This window comes from Pleurodeles waltl, chromosome 1_2 (genome assembly GCF_031143425.1).
Source record: "Pleurodeles waltl isolate 20211129_DDA chromosome 1_2, aPleWal1.hap1.20221129, whole genome shotgun sequence".
NCBI lineage: Eukaryota > Metazoa > Chordata > Amphibia > Caudata > Salamandridae > Pleurodeles > Pleurodeles waltl.
Window position 1 is genome coordinate 775344625 of NC_090437.1, and position 22271 is coordinate 775366895.

Below are 22271 nucleotides of genomic sequence, written 5' to 3' on the forward strand. Positions count from 1 at the left end.
TTATATCACTGTTTTTGAATTCTTTTTTTAATTATTAATATTTTTTTTTGTAAACAGATGTTATTAAAATGTTTTTAGGCAACACATTACAGCTTAGACTGGCATTTAGGCTTCATGGCTCCTCTCTTGCATTTAATATGCATCGGTCCAAAAAGACCAGTTATACAATCTGAAACACATTGCAAACACTCTCCTAACTCTCTCCACCTTCCCTAGTCTAGAGTCATTCCCATATTGTGCTTAAGCGAACCTTTTACTGGAATACCGCCATGCTTGTTCTGAAAATCTGAAGATGTCAGGAGGACTACCATCAGGACATCCTAAAGAGGCCTCTGGGCCCCTACACCCTTACGTCTCAGTGAGCCGACGATACCCCTGAAAAACGTGTTTGCCTTCATGAAATAAACCTAAGCTTATCATTTCCCCAATTCAGCAAGACTTGCACCGCTCTCTTATTGGTAATTTTTGGTTGCTTAGCTAGAATGGGGTTTTGAATATAATGGCGACAATGAGTTTCTTCTAATTGCGCTTGTTATTTTATTTTATATATATATATATATATATATATATATATATATATATATATATATATATATAGTAGAAGATGCATTGAATAAATTTCTTTTTTTTTTTGCTTTGAATTTTTTTATTAATAGTGCGTAATGATACAGAGAGAAAAGGAATCAAAGTTACTGTACAGTTTGGAAACGTCACCAACCTTACCACAAAAATGTTGAGGGATGATAAAGGGGTACAATGACAGTTCTAATCATTGGAAGAGGGCAATAGTAGTTAATAAAAAGGGGAGGAGGGGGGAAGGGAAGCGAGAACACTAGAAAGTTGGGAAATGTGGAGAGAGAGGGGGGAAAGGGGGCTTGTAAGTCAGGTACAATACTGTGAAATATGACAATGGGTAACGTGGCGGTACAGAGACTCTGCAACTCTACTCGGGGGATGGGTACTAAAATCTTTAAGGGCTATGGAGAAGAACAGCCCTTCATATTGGGAGAGAGATGGTGGGAAAGAAGAGAGGAAGGAGGAGAGGTGAGAGAGGAACTGGTGTCAGGGAAATAGTAAAAGGCACTTGGGGGGGTAGGGCGAGGAGAAGGGTTTTCGTAACTGTTATCAGAGGCCTTGGGGTGGCAGTCACTGTTAGTTCTACCATCTGGGTGAGGGGCATATTGGGCTTTGATCAGTGAGGGAGGGTGCAGGAGGGTAGGAGGAAGGGGATGGAAAGGGAAAAGAAAACAAAACATTTGGGGTAAGGAAGGGTAGGGGGTGAGGGAAGAGTGCAGGAGATGAGGAGTGGTAGATAGTGTAGATGTGAGAGGTGTGGGGGGGATATCAGGTGTTTTTGCCAGGAAAACAATGAAAACAAAGATGGGGATGGGCATGAGACGAGGATGGCCAACAGCATGCAGATTATGACGGTGTCTCTGTGAGGAAGTGGGGGTCACACCTGATTAAATAGGGTAGTGTGATTCTGCAGGTTATAAATGACTCTTTTGTGTGCGGCTATGCAAATCATTGCCACAATCCATTCCTCCGGGGTTGGATAAACTACTGATCTCCAGTGGCAGAGAATGCTAGTGCCGTGTGTAGTAGCCTCTGCTGTGGTCGCGACAGGGCTGGAAGGGATTCCATATCATGCATTATTATAAGAGAGGGGGAGAGTGGTGGTTGGAGTGGTACGGATTCAGCTAGGGAGAGCCCCACTGCATTCCATAGAGGCTGGACCGATGGGCATCCTCATATAATATGAAGCAAGTCGCAGTGTGCCTCTGGGCAGCACCAACAGTTCACGTGTGGGAGAAGCCCGGTTCTATGTAATTTCCCCGGGTTTTAGTAACAGTCATGGAGTATATTAAAGAGACAGAATTTCAATCAGGCTTCACGGGTGCCCCTGTCCAGGGCGTCCAAGATGTCTCTCCAGTTTTCTGTGTCATAGGTCCTGTGCAGGCGGACCTGCCATTGGAGGTGTAGTTTTTCCATTAGAGGCTGCGAGTATAGGTGACGCGAAATGACCTCATAGAGGCCTGCCATGACACCTTTGCGTCACCCCCATGTTTTTAGATAAGTTACCACGGAGGCGAGGTCTGATGTCCCCAGCGGGCAGTGTCAGTATTCTGTTGTAGACAGTGTTTGAGTTGTAGGTATCGCCATTCTTGTCGTGGATGGAGATTGTACTCCTCCTGCAACTTAGCAAATGATTTGGAAGCTCCGTCCTCTAGGACTTGGGCTAGGGTGTCAATACCAGCCCTGCTCCACTGTCGCCAGTTGAGAACCTCTCTCCCTATTTGCAAACTATCGTTGTTCCATAAGGGGCCTGGGCGTGTAAGAAAGGGTGTATCCCAAGTAGATGATGGGCCCTGCGCCATGCTGTGCTCATCGCCTTTAGGATCGGATTTGCTGGGCTGGAAGACTAGGAGCCATTACATAATAGTCTGCTGAGTCCACCGCTATGGGAAAGCAGCATTTTCTCTATAGTCACCCATTACGGTGGCTCCAAGAATCCAGGTAGTGAGTTAGCCAGTTTTGACAAATACAGGGCTAGGGCATAGTGTTCCACTGAAGGAAGCTCCATTGCCCCATAAGAGTGGTGCACCATTAGTTTAGCTGACGCCAGTCGTGGGCGTGTGGAGCCCCACACAAAGGTTCTGATCGCTGCATCAATTGACATAGCGTTGAGAGGGGTGCTTGAAGAGGCAGCATACCCAGAATGTAGGTGAAGCGTGGTAGCGTGACCATTCTCACCGCCTGTACCTTGCCCCACATAGAAAGGCCCAAGTGAGCCCACTTCTCGAAATCAAGCTTCATACGTGCAATGAGGGGGTCCAAATTGTCTGCCACTATGCGTTCCAAACCTCGGTTAACTAGTACTCCCAGATATTTAAGGCGTTTCGGGGTCCAACGGAATGGGAAGCCGTGAATTGCTGCTTTCATAGTCACCAGCGAGAGGGGGAGAGCTTCGCTTTTGTCCCAGTTCATCCAGTAGCTGGAACGGGGTGCAAATCCATCAAAAATCTCCAGTAGGGCTGGTAGAGATTGCTTCAGGTCAGTTATGGTTAAAAGGAAGTCATCAGCGTATAGGTAAATTTTGGAGGTCCCATCCGGCAGAAGGAGACCTGCTATCAAAGGAAAGTTTCAGATGGCGGCAGCAAGTGGCTCCATCGCTAACAGAAATAAAAGGGGCGAAAGAGGACATCCCTGCCTGGTCCCTCTGTGGATGTGGAAAGGGTCTGATAGGAATCCCCGCAGTTGACCTGCGCCGTGGGGTGGTCATAGAGCAGGCGGACTTTGGAGATGAATTGTTCTCCTAAACCAACTTTATTCAGGGTCACAAATAGGTATGGCCATTCTATGCGATCAAACGCCTTTTCAGCATCTAGAGGTAGGGCTAGTGCAGCATCCAGCATGTTCTTAGATTCCCATAGAGTACGTCAGAGGGTGAGAACGTGATTCCCGGGGGAGAGATATAGGAGAGATATAGGCCGGTAGCTGCTGCAGAGAGGGGGTTCCGGCCTGGTTTCGGTATGATCGCTATTGTAGCTCTGTTGGATATCGCACCGAGAGCTCACCTGGCAGGCCTCACCCAGCGCCTCGTTTAAGACATCAATCACCTCCTCTTCTGCCCACTTGTAAAATTCCATATAGAAACCATCTTCCCCTGGTGATTTATGGTAGGAGAGGTCAGAAATGGCTTGTGCTTTTTCCATCCTTTTTATCTCTCCGTCCAGAAGGGTGCTGCGAGATAAGGTAGATTAATGTTGGTGAGAGAGGCATCAATTTGGGAGGGGCTGGACACCGACTCTGGGGTATATAGATGTCAGTAGAAGGATGCAAATTCATTGACTATTTCTTGTGGGTGTGTAAGTGTCTCCCCAGCTGGGGTTGTGTTGGCCGGTATGGCGAGGACCGCCGTTCACTGACGGAGTTGAGATGCCAATAATCGACCGGCCTTCTCTCCTTGCTCGTAGTGCAGTCCTTTAAGGCATTGTAGGACGTGCTCAGCCTGGGACATATATAGCTCATTTAAGGCCACGCGGGCATGTTCCAGGCATCGACATGTGGGGAGAGAGGGCTGGTCTGTATATTGTTGCGTAATACGTCTGATGACGGTTTCCAGAGTCGCTTGATGTGCTTTTTTGTCCCTGTTCGCTAACGCTGCGTCTCGCATCATTTGCCCTCGTATGTTCGTCTTAGCAGCTGCCCATATAACCCTCTTGGAGTCTACAGTGCCAAGGTTATCTTGCATGTAGGTGGACGTGTGAGCCCATAGGGGTGCCTTGCCATCTGGAAAGCAATAGCTGTAAATGGCAAAGCTCCAGAGTTTGCAGCCCAGGGACACAAGGCCTATGTGGACCGCTAAGTGGACTGGGGAGTGGTCCCAGAGGCCATATTCCAATATTCGAGCCACTATGCTGTGCAATATGAGAAAATAATCCAGTCAGGATTGGGTGCTGTGCACCAGTGACAGGAAAGTATATTCTCTGTCGGCTGGGTGTGTCAGTCTCCAGTGGTCCAGCAAGCTGTTGTTCAGCATTACATCTGTCTGTAGGGCTCCGTTGTTGTTGTTGCTAACACCAAGGGGTCCAGCCCTATCTAATACCGCATCTCTGGCCAGGTTCCAGTCTCCCCCGATTACATAACGAGTTGCCCCTATTTCAGTCAAGAGGCGGTTGATCTGTGGAAAAAACTGTTGTTTAGGACCGGTTGGTGCATAGATAGAGCCCACACAAATCAAGGAGTCTCCCAGCTTTAGTTTGTAGTTTGGCGAATACGTATCGCCCCTCTGGGTCAACCCATGATTTCATGACGGTGAGAGGTATGCTCTTCCTGACCAATAGCACAACTCCGCATTTCCACGAGATGCCAACCCCTTGCAGGGTGAAGCTGCAAATAAATATTGCTGCTCCCACCAAGTCACGGTGCAGTTTCTGGATTCACCCCTATCAAGGTGTATCTCCTGAAGAAGGGCTATATCAGCCCTGTTAGAGTGGAGATAGGAGAGTATCTTCTTCCGTTTTATGAAGTGCACCAGGTTGTTGATGTTCCACAATATGATCCGTAGTGGGGTAGGTGAAGTTGGGAGAGCGCTAGCCATGACGAAACTGAAAGGTAAGGGTGGGGGAGAGTAGAGGTGTGAGGTGAAGTGTATGGATAGGGAAGGAAGGGTTCTGTGCGGAGTACTACAGGTGAGGACTGGGCAGTATGGGTAGCGGAAGAGAATAGGGGGACGGCAGGTGAGCACCAGTGCTGGAGAAGAGGATGAGTGCGGGCAGTTAGTGAGGCGGGGGAGAGAGATAGGGGTTTAGAGAGAAGCGGGAGGGATAAAGACAACAGGAGAGAGGAAGGAGAGAGAGAAATGAAGAAAAAGGAAAAAAGGTAAACAGAGGGTGAAAAAAAGAGGGGGATAGGAGTACTAGAAGCTGACCAGAAAGGTAGAAGAAAGGTGGTATACACCACAGAATCGGTGGGAGAGGAGGGGCAGAGTAGCAAAGCCCCACTGGTCCTTTATTGTAGGCTGCGGGTCTAAACCTGTGGAGCCCACACACTTGGCCAGCGGGCCCCAGCCGGGAGAGGGTGAGCAGAGCATTCTGGTCCTGCAGTCGCTATTTCTATATGTCTGGATAGTAACAATAGCCTGGTGTTAACATGCAGTAAAGGCTAACACAGTGCCACGAGGGGCAAGTCATAATGGAGAAGGCCACGGGAGGGGTGGTAAGCCGCTCTGGAGGGGGGAAGGAGGGGAGGGGGAGGGACACAGATTGTGGCGCACCCCCCCACGTCGTAAGACGTTGGAATAGGAACTGGGGAGGGAGGGTGGTAAGTGCGGTGGTGGTATCTCTGCTGTCGCGGGTGCCGTGGGTGGTGCCTGGCTTGACTACGATAATGTTACTGAGCCACCAGGATGCCGTGGCTATTTAGAGTTGGGGAGGAAGTTGGAGGAGGAGATCGGGCCACTTTGGACCCATGATAATGTGCACAGATGATAAATCTAATTGGGTGCGTTGTGTTATGGCGATGTGCTCCATGCTGTGCCACGTGTCAGTTGTCCCTCTTGCTAAGGTCCTTTCACTGTACAGTATGGTGGTCCCCAAGGAGCGTATGTAAGCCACGATGCCCTTCGGTGGCCACTAACAAACAAGGGGGAAATGTTTGGTTATTCCGTGGCAGGACGGTAAGCGTGGTGAGTTCGGCCACAGGGAAAGGGGGGGAGGCAGGGTTTGGGGGAATGGGTGGGGGGAGAGAAGGGGTGGCTTAAGACAGCGAGAATAATACTACGTTAACTTCTTAAAGCGTCAAACGACAACATACTCAATGTGATCAACCAATAGGCACATAAAAAGTGGTATGTTCGTTAAGCATAGAACTCAGGAATTTCTGTCGGAACCTGTGTATCAGAGTTTTATAAACATTATGGAGAGCATTGCAACAGCAAAACATCAAAGTTAACATGCAGGCAGCTACTTATCCATCCTTTGATTCGGTAGGAGGTCCATTGTTCCTTGTACAGGCCTCCCGGCTCACAAACGTCTCGACTCTTTTGCTACACTTGGTGTTCGTGTGTCCTCATGTGGGGGCCGTGATGGGTTTCAGGGGGGAGTGAGATTTGTCTCTGTCTGATACCTGCGTGTGCAGCGCCACTGCGTGCAGAACCTGTCCCCTGTCATTGTGATTCTTTGTGAGTCTCTCTAGATCTGTCCCCCCGGGGTGAAAATCTACGTCATGCCGGCCTGTTCCTCTGGGGGTGAGAGTCAGGGGTTGTGCGTACTGTTTGTCAACAGACAGTTCCTGAAGCCGGGCCGGATTGGTAGCATCCATGGACTGGGTCTGGAGGCTCTCTAGGAAAAATCACAGGTCTTCAGGGTCGTAGAAGTCTTTAGACACACCGTTTTTGGTGATCCATATTCTTGCTGGTTCGAACTGACCATACTTCACCTCTAGTGGGCGCAGTCTGGGTCTAAGGGCCAAGAATGCCTTCCTGTGCTCACTGGTCTTCTTTGAGATGTCAGCAGTCATCCGAATCTCATATCCTTCCATCCGAAATGGCCAATGTGCTCAGGCCACCTGCAGGAGTTGGCGGGTCTGCGCGTGCCGTAGGAGATAAGCTATGATTGGGCGGGGTCGGTTAGCTTATTCCCGTCGTTTTGGGCCCAGTCTGTGTGCCCTCTGAAACTCCAGGGGAAGGGTCAAGGGTTAGGTCAGTGAGCTTTGGGAGGATCTCCCTTAGGAAGGAATGAGTGTCGGTACCTTCTATGTTTTTAGAAAATCCAAGAAAACAGACATTGTTCCTTCGGCTCCTGTCCTCCAAGTCTATTAGCTCACTGCAGACATGCAGAAGCTCCTGGTTTCTGTCTTGGGAGGCGGTGATATGGTCTTCTACAGTTACAACACGCTGCTCCAGCCCAGACACCGGCGACTGAAAGCCCGCAATGTCTAGGTGCATGGATTTTGTCTCCGCTGTCAGCGAGGTTATAGCATTGTCCATCCCCTCAAGTCTGTGACCCACCACTGAGATCTCTTGTAGTTTGAGGTCCATGGTTGCTTCCTGTGTTGGGTCTTCCATGGTGCAGGGCTGAGTCGCTGGGTGTGGTCCTGAGGCAGAGGGCTTCAGAGAAAAGTAATTGTCTTGCCGGCTTGCCTGAGTGCTTGCCCGACGTCCTGCCACTAGGCATCGCAGACCTCTTGATGTGGATATGGCCCGGTGATGTGGAGACCAGGGAACTGCTCACCTAGTGCTGGCTTGTGGTACAGCGGCAGCGTGGAGGTGAGCGAAGGATGTGAAAGAAGGGAGGGGGGCTCTTGTCGCTCCCAGCAAAAAGTCCAGTGTTTATCAGTGGCCTGGACCAACAACAGCGTTTAGTGAGAGGGACCAGTGAGATAGAGGGGTTGGGTGCGCCAGATCTCCAATACCCCAGCAGTTACTTTGGCACCCTGTGCCTAGCAGGCACACCGATCTCAAGGTGTCTCTATGGACGGTGCAGATCGGTAGTGGGAGGGAGGGGCGGCTCGTACCTTCCGATGTCACAGTGCGCGGCATGCGGAATGTTTCCTCTCCTTAGGTCCTGCCACACTCAGTGGTCCATTCTTCCCCTGTTCTGTGTGCTTGGTGGGGAGGGTGTGGTTCCTCTTCTCCTCTGGTACCCCAGGTGTGAAGTGACTGGAGGGGCAGGGGGTTACCAGCAAGAATCACTCACCGTTGGCGTTGATCCGTAGTTGTGATACCGTCTCGCCCCTGCGGCCACGCTCTGCCGCCAGTCTTGAAGCTGTCCTGGGGGTTCGTATCCACTCTACGCTCCCAGGTATTAAAAACTAGATACCGTGCCCGTCGGGCAGTGTTCCAGCTTCACTGCCATCTGCCTATCCATCCAATAGTACCGGGCAGCGGAAGGGCACTCTAGCTTCAAGGCACCCCGGTCCCAGACCAAGATCCTCTGAAAGAGGGGGGGATGAAGAAATAGAAGGAATGAGAGCACTAGGGTCGGCTCACCGCTGGGGCTGCGTTGCAGTGTGCACCCGTCTTGGAACCGCTCTGCCTCCTCGGCCATGCCGGGCCGCCACGACAGACTGCGGCTCAGCCCAATATCGCAGGCCGCTACTTCGCACATAGCTCTGCAGGGATCATTGTTCACACCCCCCATTCGGTGCACAGCCCCCTGAGGTAGCACCTAGTGGCAGCAATGTGAGGGGGTACGCTGCCCCCAAAACTCCCCCAGTCCCGGTCCGAGGCCCGCTGCCTCACGGAGCTCCTCTATAATACCCCATCCTCACCCCATCTGCGTTCGTGGCCAGACCACACCCCCTAGATCTTTGAATTGTGTCTGAAACTTTTCATCATGGTAATGCTGGCGTCTCAGGAATGGGATGTTCAGTACCATTTACTTCACGTAGTAAAGTGGTGATGATAGGGTGAACAATGTTTTCAGAGGATACAAGTAATAAGGACAGTACATTACTTTTTAAGTATCACAGTAGCCTATTACACAAGAGGGGATAGGGCCCCCTGAGCACATCGTCAAAGGCACATAACTTAACTACAAACAGTACATAGGGCACTTTGATCATAACTCTTCTTTGTAACAACATATATAATTTGTGTTAACAGGAGAAGGTCACTTCATTTTCACATCTATTCACATGTATCTTGATATTTCATGTCATTCATAATTGGGCCATATATGAGATTTAGTATTCCAGGAACTCTAATAGTTTATAAATACCTCTTTCACACTAGTACTGCAGTGCTTCTCGTTTTTTAACTATACCACAATTTTTCCTTCGCATAAGAAGCAGTATGTTTCCACAGAAATATTTTTTACGAAGTTTGGAATTATCAGATTTCTACTATGATCATAGCGCCATACTTCTAAATGTATTATCATGGTGCCTCTGTATCTGACAAAGTCCATATATCTGCAGCTTTAATGTATCCAGTGCAGAAACTACATTTCCTAAAAGTCCCTTCTTGAAATACACGGCTTTGGTATGACTAGCCTCCAGTTTGCTTAGGAGTTGGTTGTATATCTAGACAATCATAATATTGTGTTTGTACCAGTACAAGAGTGCTTCCTGACTAACTATATATCCATTGAGCCTTTGCAGTTTAATTACCCCATTAAACCCATATATCGACATTAGACCATACTACATACTGTATGGAAACCACAGCTCACATCATCCCGCTTTCTCCACTCTCCTCATTTTCTGACACTCCATTCAATTGAAAGAAAGTGTTTTCCTGCTGTTCGTCAGTCTTAGACACGTCAGGGAACAAACTAAGGTAAATTGATGTGGTATGCAGTACATAAGTGACCATTAAAAAGCAAAGGGGCAGATCTTATCTTTTGACTAATTTTTCTCATACTGACACCAGACAAGTATTGGTGGGATCTACGTATTTGCATAGCAAAGTTTGTCCACACTCAGATAGTGAGATCTTCTAGGTCCAACAAAAGTGTTTTTACCATTCTAGTCGTACAACAAGATTTATGACCTTCATGTAAAACCCATGATGAAGCCCACAACAGTGTAAAAATGTAATTACAGGCAGAGATAGTCTTGTCTTCTTTTCTACTGCTGCCAATGTGACAGATATCTCGTCTGCAGTACTGCAAGTACATTACATCCAATGGTACTTGCAATAGGGCAGGTGGAATATGCTTCACGTTTGTGATGGAGTGACTTGTCCACCAAACTCTAAATCAGGTCCCGAGATCCAAGAGTTTTGTTGCCACCATGTTTTATAAACAAACAGTGGCTATTCATTTCCATGTTAAATCCTTCAGAAGACCCAGGACTAGGAAATAAACCTGTTTACTTACTGATAACTGACATCATCTCATCACACACACTCAATATACAAGCACAACAAATGTCCTGCTCTTACAAGCATCTTTTCAAATGTGATAAACCTCCAGTTACCTTTTCCCCTCACACAGACTCTTCAGGGTATATAAATGTGGATAGAAGACAGAAACCTGGTGTGCCATGCTTTTTAGCTATTTTTCCAGTACTATATCCACACTAAGGGCCTGATTTATTTCTCAGCCAATGGAATACCCCATCACAAATGTGATGGATATCCCGCCCACATATGATCTCTTTTAGAAATAGGGTCTTAGGTTGGCAATCAGGTTACCCCCTGTCCAAGCAAGCACCTTCACTCTATTCAGGGCAAAGGAGAAACACTCCTGATTAAACCCCGCTCATCCCCTTGGTAGCTCGGCACGAGCAGAAAAGCTTAACCCAGAGACAATGTGTAAATTATTTGAACCAGCATACACAGTAATACAGTGAAAACACTACAAAATGACACAACACCAGATTAGAAAAGCAGCCAATATTTATCTGAGCAAAACAAGACCAACACAACATAAATCCAGCATACACAAGCAAAATTATGAATTTGTAAAGATTAAACACAAAAATAGCAGTTAAAAGCACAAATGTTTAAATGAAGTGATATCACGGCGTCGTTACAGTTTCATTCCCAACAATCTGACACCAATTGTGCCGGTCGTGGAGTCACACGGACCCCCAGGTACAGTACCTTGTGTAAATGCAAAACAAGCCTGGGCATGGAGTTGGGGATTGTGCGTCGCTGGATCTGAGGCAGAGTCGGTTCCAGTGTTGTGGGGCAAAGGAGTGGAGGCATCACAAAGAGGTGACGGGTCCTTGCTGCGGAGAGGTGGAGGTGAGGCAGCATCGGTGCGAAACGTTGGATCCACACACTTCCGGTGAGTCAATGTCCGGCGGTCACAATGTGGTGCGGCGACTTCCATGGAGTTGTGGATTTCAGCTAAGCTGCAGCAGGGTCATCGCACTCCAACGAGGACCACGGCTTCGGTTTCAGGCAGCATCACGGGATTCAACAGCGGCATCAGTCCGGAGTCATCTGAAGTCAGTTTCCTTGTTTTTTCTTGTTTTTTCCACCAGCTTCTCCATTCAAGGGCCCAGGAATTGGATTAGTCACCACCTGGCAGGACAGGAGTCTGAGCAGTGAGTTCAGGTGCTGGCAGAGTAAGTCTTTCATGGCCCTGAGACGTCAGAACAGGAGGCAAGCTCAGTCCAAGTCCTTGGGGATTCTTCTCAAGCAGGAATATACCACAAAGTCCAGTCTTTGTCGCCTTTCACAGGCAGAAGCAACAACTGCAGGATAGCCTAACAAAGCAAAGTCACAGACAGGGGAAGCACTTCTCTTCAGCTCTTCTCCTTGGCAGAGGTTCCTCTTGGTTCCAGGAGCAAACCTTGAAGAAATCTAAAGTCTGGGGTTTTGAGTCCAATACTTATACCCGCTTCTGCCCTTAAAGATATCCAACTTCAAAGAAAAGTCTCCTGCCTTGCACAGGCCTGGCTCCAAACGCACACCAGGGGTTGGAGACTGCATTGTGTGTGTGCAGGCAAAGCCCATTGTGGTGTTAGTGACCACTCTTCCCTCCACTCTAGCCCAGATGGCCCATCAGGATATGTAGGCTACACCTCAGCTCCCTTTGTGTCACTGTCTAGTGGAGATTCAGAAACAGCCCAACCATCAGTCTGGCCCAGACATGGAATCCACAAAGAGACACCGAATGGTTTAACCCTTCGGGAGCCCTGGATGAGGTGGTTACGTCCACTGCCGTGGCGCTCAGGCGTCAGGGACGCAACCACCTTGTCCATGTATGGGCCCTTGAGGGAAGCTCTAGTGCTCCCCCCGAGGGCCTGACATCCCCCTCCCATTAGCAGGGATGGAAGGGTAATTGCTTCCCCTTCCACCCATGCCCCCCCACCACCCACAGTGAGGTCTGACAACGTCAGCACGCCATCCCACGCTGACCTCATCAGATGACATCCCCCACCAGCGCTGATCGGAAGAGAAATACCAAAGCATTTCTCTTCCAATAAAGGGCTGGGTGTGGGAGAGGCATCAAAGGAAAGGAAAAGTCTTTCCTTTCATTTGATGTCTGTCTGAGCATTTCTGCAGCGTGATCGTAAAGCGATCAGGCAGCAGAAATGCCCACTAGACACTAGGGATTCTGTGTTTGTGTAAATAAACAATGAAGGGGAGCACCCCCTTTGGCAAGGGTCATTCCCGTGGGGGGGCATTTAATTTTAAGGCCTTTTTTGCCCCTCCTGGGGGCAGATCGGCCCGTTGTTATAGGGCAGATCTGCCCCGAGGGGGAGGCAGAAACCTCTAGACACCAGGGATAATTTTTTTGTGTTTTTGTTTTATTTTTTTTACACGTGGGGGAGTGACCCCTTAGGCAAGGGTCTTTTCTCCTAGGGGCAAATTATCTTTAGGCCATTTCTGCCCCCCTCGAGGCAGATTTCTATTTCTATTAGGCCAATCTGCCCCCAAGGGGGGTAGAAACCACTAGACACCAGGGATTTTATTTTTTAGGTCAAGTTCACGCAAGGGAAGAAATCTCTTAGGCAGAGGTCGCTCCCCTAGGGGGAAGATTTCTTTAAGGCCATTTCTGCCCCCCTTGGGGCAGATTGGCTTATTTTAATTAGGCCAATCTGCCCCCGGCAGAAACCACTACACACCAGGCATTTTTATTTTGTAAGACAATTTCACGCAACGTCGCTCCCCTGGTGGGGTCAAATTCATTTAAGGCCATTTCTGCCCCCCTTGGGGGCAGGTTGGCCTATTTTTATTGGGTTGATCTGCCCCCAAGGTGGGCAGAAACCATTAAGCACCAGGGATTTTTTTTTGCGCCAATTTCACACAAGGGGAGCGACCCTTTAGGCAAGGAGAGTGACCCGTTAGGCAAGGGTCGCTCCCCTGGGGGCAAATTTATTTTAGGCCATTTCTGGCCCCCTTGGGGGGCAGATCGGTCTATTTCTATTAGTTCGATCTGCCCCCAGGCAGGGCAGAAACCACTTACGCACCAGGGATTGTTGTGTGTGTATGTGTATGTGCCCTTTGGGCAAGGGTCACTTCCCATGGGGCACATTACTGTTGGCCATTTCTGCCCCCTTGGGAGCAGATCGGCCTATTTTTGTAAGGACCATCTGCCCCCAAGGGGGGCAGAAAGCCCACCAGAGACCAGGGAAGATTTTCTTTTTTTTAAAAAAGAGGGTGGGGGTAAGGCCATACCCCCACCCTAAATAAATGGGGACAAAGTTGTTCTGCCCACCGGTGGGTAGATGGGATAATTACCTGTGATCCACTCCCCGGGGGGCAGAAAGCCTACTAGATGCCAGGGAATAAAAAATAAATAGTGGGGTGGTGGCTACCAACAAGTAAGGGCATGGTTATGCCCCCACCCCAACTGAAGGGGGTAACAGTCTTTCAGCTTTCACCCCGCACACTAAAACATCCTATCTCATGCAAGCAAGGGGATATTTGATTATTTTGGGTTTTGGTTTTACATTTAGGCCATGAGAGCTTGTCTAACTCTCAAAAACGTCCCTCTTAGAATGGTGATGGATGCACTTTTTAGGCTTTGGGACGCTCCAGTGTAGAAAAATCTACGAGACTTAGACACATCTGAAAACTAAACATCTGGGTGAGTTCAGGGGGGTGAGCTCCACAGTCACTCCGCACCAATTTCTCACCCATAATGCCCTGCAAACCTCCAACTTTGCTGGAAATCACACATTTTTCCCACATTTTTGTGATGGAACCTTCCAGAATCTGCAGGAATCCACAAAATTCCTACCACCCAGCATTGTCGCATCTATACCGATGAAAATTTTGCCTCACTTGTCAGCTGAAATTTTTTTAGTTTTTTTTCAAACTGACGTTTTGGACCCGCTTTGGTTTCCCCTCATTTTCACCATGTTTGTGGCTCATCCCTGTCACAGGAACTTCGCCCACCTACGCAAGTGAGGTATCATTTTTACCAGGAGACTGAGGGGAACTTTGGGTGGTAGGAAATTCGTGCCCGTTCAGTGATCCCACACAGAAATGTGGGGAAAATATGTTTTGGGTTTTATTAGCTAAATTTTAGGTTTGCTGGGGATTCTGGGTAAGAAAACACTGGGGAATCCATGCAAGCACACCTCCCTGGACTCCCTCAGGTGTCTAGTTTTCAGAAATGTTTGCGTTTGGTAGGTTTCCCTATACGGCTGCTGAGCCCAGGACCAAAAATGCAGGTGCCTCCCCTTTCCCCAAAAAATAGGTAGTTTTGCATTTGATCATTTTGATGTGTCCACGTAGAGTTTTGGGGCATTTCCTGTCACGGGCACTAGTCCTACCCACACAAGTGCATACAACCCAGTGGTGTACAGTGGAGTGGCATATAGTGGAACAGCGTACAGTGGAGTGGCACTGAGGAGAGTAGCATACAGTGGTACAGGGTAGAGTGGAGGGGCGTACAGTGGAAAAGCGTAAAGTGGAGTACAGCACAGTGCAGTACAGTGGAGTGGCACAGACTGAAATGGAGCAGACTGGAGTGGTGTACAGTAGAGTTGGGTAACGTGGAAGAGCACAGAGTGGATTGGCGTAGAGTGCAGTTGGATACAGTAGAATAGTGTACAGTGGATTGGTGTAGAGTGGAATAGCACAGAGTGAAGAAGCGTAGAATGGAGTTGCATACAGTAATACAGGAATAGTGTAGAGTCGACTGGCATAGAGTGACATACAGTGGAATAGCGTGGAGTGGAGTATTGTACAGTGGAAAGGCGTACAGTGGAGGGGCATAGAGTGGGATAGCATGTTGCAAGGGAGTTAGCCTCAAAGTTACTCATTGTTGACAGTAGTCACTGGCTATTGTGAAATTAATTGAGTAATTGACTAATTGAGAAAACAACTTGAGAGAGATGATTGTACAGTTCAATATTGGTCTAGAATGCGGGACATAATGGATGAATTTTGGCGGGGTGTTCTCGGGTGATCTACCGTTTATGACCCTCACGCCGAGATACTCCAGAGGTGTCACAAATGACTGACCCTTGTAGTCCGTTCTCTTTGAAAGCAGGATTGTATGAGACAAAGTTAGGGGCGTGAAGAAGTCAAATTAAGACAGAAAATGACAACCCCATAATGTGGGTTTTGTTTTTTGACAGAGTAATCACCAATAGCCCTGGTATTTTCGGCATTTTGGTTAAAATTGATACCTAACTCTATATTCACGATCAAAGAGTGATAAATGTAATTTCAGTAACATCATTAAATGTCAAATTAGCTATTTGTGTGCAAATGTAGTACATTGATTTGCAATACTCAAGCAGACAGTTTTTCAGCACAGATGAAATCTTTTATCATGCTGAACATAATTTTTCTGATCACAGACGGCAATTCATTGGAATGCTTTTAACAAACAACGACAAAAAAAAGGATCGCAGTAATTAAAACATCAAGCACGTCCGGAGTAATTTCTCGTGTTACAAGGCGTATTCAGATTGTCAGGTCACCAGCAATTATGAGTAATACTGAATATTACTGTATCCAACGGCTATTCATGCTTGCGCATATCATAATAAACCGGTTCATCTTGCCTCTCATTTGTGACGTTTAAGAAGGTTTTTGACATTCACATTCGTATTCATTTTGTAACAACCTCTCCAAGGCGTGTTAAACTATTCATCACACGTTTTTCAGCTCAAATGGCATAGTTGAGATTTCTGATTTAACGCATACCCTACCAGCAACCACTTATCACTTCATGAAAAAGAATGCAGCATTTTATGTTGGTGGAACACAATACAGTTCAATGACAAAAAGCGGACTGTAACGCAACGCCCATGGTTTTTGAGAAAACGGACCTTTTTAAAATGTGATGTCTGAGGCCGTTGCCAGGAGTATTGGTTTTGGGGGGATGGTACCATTACATGAAGGGAACATCTGGTCCATAATCACAGAGTAGTCTGAGTATGGCACCACCATAATATTACGGCCTAAATATGATTTCCAAAAATATATTATTCTAAATCCCGTTTCCCAAAAATATTATACCATTGGAGTTAACAAGCACAGGCAAAGTCAATGAGACTAGTGTTTTTTTATAGTTTTTTAAAGCGTTATTGCTGAGGAGACTGCTAATATCTTATATATATATATATATATATATATATATATATATATATATATATATATATATATATATATATATATAGCTAAAAGCAAAACTACTTTGTGTTCTCAAAAAGCACGCATTGCCTAGCAGTCTATGCACTGTGCAGTGCAGAGAACTACTTTGTGTGCATATGTGCCCCTTGCAAAAGAGAAGAATGTTGTAACTCATAAGGAAGTCAGCAAGTGCAGAGCTCGGCTGTCCCTTACGCCATGCTATTGTGAGCGGAAGAAAATGTAAATGACACATAAATAGAGCCATGGATGGAGAAAGCTGACTAGAAGCGTCTAGCAGCATAACATTTTAGTAAAATCAAACGGTTGTGGCTAACTACATACCTATGCAATAGAGCATCATTTTGATTAACGATATTTAGCCCACTATATTTATGTCAGAGAATATTTTTGATATCCATATTCTGTCATGCAACTCTAGTAATATCTATAAACTTACAATTTTTAATACAATTCTGCAATATCAATGACAGTTATAAGCACTCCCTAATATAACCCAAATATAAGTAGTTTATTTATTTCCAAGATTTCTGCTTCTAGAAATCATACTTATTTTAAAATTATACATGTACATACAAAACCTTCATACATGCATTTCTACATTAGTTAATCTAAACAAGTGCTCTCATAACAGCATAACATTGAACAATAAGTCAAATCATTGCCAAAATGTCTTATTTGTCCTGGACGTTACAAAAGAGATAGGACCAGATGTACAAAACTTTTTGCAGGTTGCAAACAGTGAGTTTTGCTGTTTGTGACGTGCAAAAAGCACCCGCAATGCCGAATCCCCGTTTTGCGATTCGGTAACCTGGTTATCAATTTGCAAAACGGACTGCGAGTCGCAATTAGGAAGGGGAGCTCCCCTTCCTAATTGCGAGTCACAGCGCGATGTTGTATTGTTTTGTGAACACGGTCGCAAAACAATCGCAGTTAGCACCCATTTCAAATGGGTGCTAACCCATTCACAAAGGGGAAGGGGTCCCAATGGGACCCCTTCCCCTTTGTGAATGGCATTGAAAACAGTTTTTCAGAGCAGGCAGTGGTCCTATGGACCACTGCCTGCTCTGAAAAAATTAAACAAAAACGTTTCATTTTTTTTGTTTTGTAATGCATCTCGTTTTCCTTTCAGGAAAACGGATTGCATTACAAAAAAAAAAAAAAACGGATTTATTTAAAAGCAGTTACAGACATGGTGGTCTGCTGTCTCCAGGAGGCCACCATCCCTGTGAGTGCCGCGAGTCTCAAGGGGGTCGCAAATTGTGACCCACCTCATTAATATTAATGAGGTGGGCCTTTGCGTGAGGGAGACCATCCTACATTATGAATTGCGACTCTCAAATTGCGAGTTTCTCTGACTTGCAATTTGTGGGTCACAATTCAGAATCTACGTACATCTGGCCCATAGTGTAGTGTGTTAGCACGCCAGGTCCATAGTAAGTAAACTTACAAGGGGATGCGTATAAATTAGTGAACCTTTTGAATCGCATGGAGTATCCTAGTCATGCAGTGACTACTGAAACTGTAGCTAACACCAATAACCAAGAAACATTCTATGAAAAAGAGCTTTAAAACATATTAATCAAGAATAACCACGATACAGGAAAGAGTTAACAATTTTTATTCCCTATTGATTTCAATTCTAATTAATCTGTTAGTTCAATCTTTATTCAAATCAATCTTTTTATTAATCCATCATAAAAGACATCAGTTGTTAAAGAGAGCTTATACAACAATATAATACCACAACTTAGGAATTAATAATGCAATTCAGCAATTAAGTTTGTCAGTCATTGTCACTGTCAAGGTCACACCTAACAGCCTACCTAACCAAGATTAGCATTAGCATGGGGGTCTTCATGCGAAAAACAATTTAGAGAAAACAGTAATTTGGAAAATCCCACCCAAGTGAGAATCTCTATAAAACAGCGCAGTTGGTACCTAGAAGAAAAGGCAAAAAATCATCAGTCACATTTTCATAGCTACCTATCCAGGATGGATCAGCAACAAGTCAGTCTTTGTCTTCAGGTCATCAATTTGTCAGCTACGGATCATGCACACAGAGTGTGAACCCAATATCAGCACCTCGGACAGCGTCTCTTGACGTCATCAATTTTCTTCCCTCAATTCTGTTTCCTCACCCCTTGTCATGATTTTTTATTAGGGTCTCTCAGTCCATCCCACTAATTGCTAATTGGCCAGTCAGTCAGCAGATATGACTTTAACCTATAGTTTTTGTTTACCAAATCTACAAATTTTCATATGTCCCAAGTCACGAGAAGCGGATTGGTTCTTCATGCGATGCCCTCATCATCCGGCCCTTCAGGTATCAAAATTGTTGCATATGGCTCTCCAGTCAGTGCCTCTATTGTTCAAGTCCTGGGAAAGTACATTTAGCCTGCTCTACACATAATAGTATCAAATTGTCTTCATCATCTCCTGTCCACCGGTAGATTGCAGAAAATTCTAGCTAAGTAACTTGAACTTCGAACGGGTCAAGGTTGCATACAGCGGTTCCCAGTCCTTTGCAAGGCGTCCGGTTTCTGTACATTTCGAGAGTGCGAGGCCCAGTGGAACTAGGCCTTTAGTTCAGCTAACTTAGCATTATAAATTAATGTAAAACATAGGTTATACGTCTCATTATGACATATTATTACATTTTTCTCATATATTTTCATTATTTTGCACATTTTCAGTCGTTTTATTACACATGGTGATCATACCCCGAGGGCACATTATTCAAACATGCACATTAATTTTCTACTATTATTTTCTCTACACATTTTCTCATTGGTAATAACATATAGATCATTAATAATTTTCCTAATTAGCATATCTGCTTCAACAGTACCTCCTCTGATAAATAAATATGTCATCACACCTTCCCTCATCATTATTTTTACAGTTGTGTTTCTGATGTTCCTTGACTTCTCCTTATATTTTCTCTATAGATTCTTCTCCTAGGCTGTTCTTCCCTCCTCTGATCATTCGTGGTCTTCCTTAATTTTATCTTTTGCCACAATTTGCATGCACCCCATAATCCTAATATAGAAACAATCACAATTAATATTCCCTGTACGATTTTCCATAATACCCCATTCCAAATTTGACTAAACCAATTACCCGCAGAAGCGAATCCATTTCCAACCTTTTCCCAAACCCCTAGTTCATTCAATTCCTTCAAATCCTTGCTTGAATTAGTTAAGTTAGTAAGTAAGTCTCTTATCTCCTTATCACTATCGGGTTTGTACGAGCAACAATGCCCAGCACTTATCATCTTACAGACTCTGTCGTCTTTCGCCAAAAGTATGTCTAAAGCAAGCCTATTTTGAAGCGTCATAGCTCTATCCGCAATTAATTCAGTAACTAACAGGAGGATTGCCCCTGTAAAGTTTGTCAGCACGTTATCCACAATAGTAGACAACTTACGCATCTTGATTGCATTTAAAATAACTCCTACAGAAGGAATTACTGCACCAAAAATGTCTCCCCCAACTGCAGAAGAGGTTTCCCTCCTCTGTCGCTCATGATGTAATTCAGTCACTTCCGGAAATTTCTTTAAAGCATCTATCTGATAAATTTTAGGGAAAACTATCCCCAAATAGCAGGTCTCATACCATCCTCTAGGAAGACGGCAATAAGCATTAAGTCCACAAATATAGTAGATTCCAGGAATAGCAGGGTCCTGACCATTCAGCATAAAAGTCCATTTACTCTGAAACAAAGACGCATGCCTACATTCACTCGTTCCCACAAATAAAGTGTCAGTGCGTGACTTCGGCCGATATATACAAAGCTTCCCTACATGTAATGCAGCTAAAGCTAATTTCCCTTGCGTTTTGATAGCAGTGTAAGCATAATCATTTTTAAAAGTCATTATGCTCTATGAAGCTCTTCTCTAACAGGGTTAATTAGCAGGGTAGATTATTTTTATGCGCATAAGCAGTACCAAACATTAGTGTTGGCTCAAATAATCTTCTAACTAATACCAGGGGGGTCATTCTGACCTCGGCGGTAAAAGGCCCTTACCGCCGGTCAGAAGACCGCCATAACACCGCCGCGGCCGCGGTTAACCGCCACGGTCATTCTGACCCACAACGGCCAAACCTCCAAAATTCCGTCCTCCACTGCAGCCCGCCACATCAGCGGGCAGCGATAAACTGGAGATGACCAAACCTCCACCGTCACGCCAACAGAAATACGCCCATGCCATTACGACCCACGAATCCACACGGCGGTCATTCAAACGCGGTATTCCATTGGCGCTACACACCGCCGCGGTCAGAATACACACACAGCACCAAAACACAGCCACATTGGACAATTTGAAATACACACACCTGATACACATACACACACCACTCCCACACAATCAACCAACTATAAAACACACACCCACATCACCCACAAACCCCTGCGACCATAATTACTGAGAGAAGGAGAGAGAGACACAGCAGACAATCCAAAGCAAGACACACTGAGGCACACTACACCATCACACACACCACATAGTAGCACAAAGCACCACTCACCAACATACTCATCATCACATACACCACCCCACACCTCACCCACACCACCCCATGGCACCCCAAAGGCACCCACGCTTTTCGGACCAAGAACTCCGGGTCATGGTGGAGGAAATCCTAAGAGTGGAACCCCAGCTCTTCGGCTCGCAGGTGCAGCACACCAGTATAGCTAGGAAGGCGGAGCTATGGCAGCGGATCGTAGACAGGGTCAACGCGGTGGGACAGCATCCCAGGAATAGGGAGGACATACGCAAAAGATGGAACGACCTACGGGGGAAGGTCCGATCGATGGTCTCCAGGCACAACATCGCGGTCCAGAAGACTGGCGGCGGACCCCCACCCACCCCTCCCGAATTCACATCGTGGGAGCAAGACGTCTTGAACATCCTGCATCCTCAGGGCCTCGCAGGAGTAGCCGGAGGAATGGACTCTGGTAAGTCCAATCTCAACTACTATATCCCCCCCACCCCACCAGCATGCCAACCCACACCCCCACCCTCACCCCCAACCCCCCAGCACACATCCTCCCTGACAATGTCTCACCAGCACAACCCACCCATCCCAACACCAACTCCTGCATGCCAACACAAATCATGGGCACCCATCACCTAAGCATGACCACTGCACTAACCCCCCCCCCCACTAACTACCCTCACAACACCTCCCTCAAGGGAATGCCTGCACTGGGGGACAAGGGCACCCATAACACGCACGCTATTGCACACACAGAAACAATAACCAAACTCTCTTACCCCATGCAGGACCCGAACGACAACACACCAGCCAGGAGGGTCCAGAAGTGTCCATCCCACCACCGGAATAGGCCCACACTGAGGATAGCAGCTCTGTCGACAGTGAACCTGATGACCAGCCCGGACCATCGGGGACCTCTGGGCAGTCGGTTCCCCTCAGGCAGCCACAGGCCACACCAGACCCGACCCCCTCTGCCAACACCAGCACAGCTCCCACCCAGCGGGCCCATGCCTCTGTCTCTAGGACAGCTCAATCAGCGGTGTGTCTGCCACTACAGGGCACCCAGGCTAACCCAACACCCCAACAACAACAGGGACCTGGGGGCAGTGGGAGCGGGCACACCGTCCAGGGGACAGAGGCCGGGGGAAACCGGGCAGCTCGGAGGGCTGCTGTGCGACAGGGGGCGGAGGAGAGGCCCAGGGAACCCACTCTCCAAGAGGCCCTCACCACCATCATGGGGGCATACCACCACT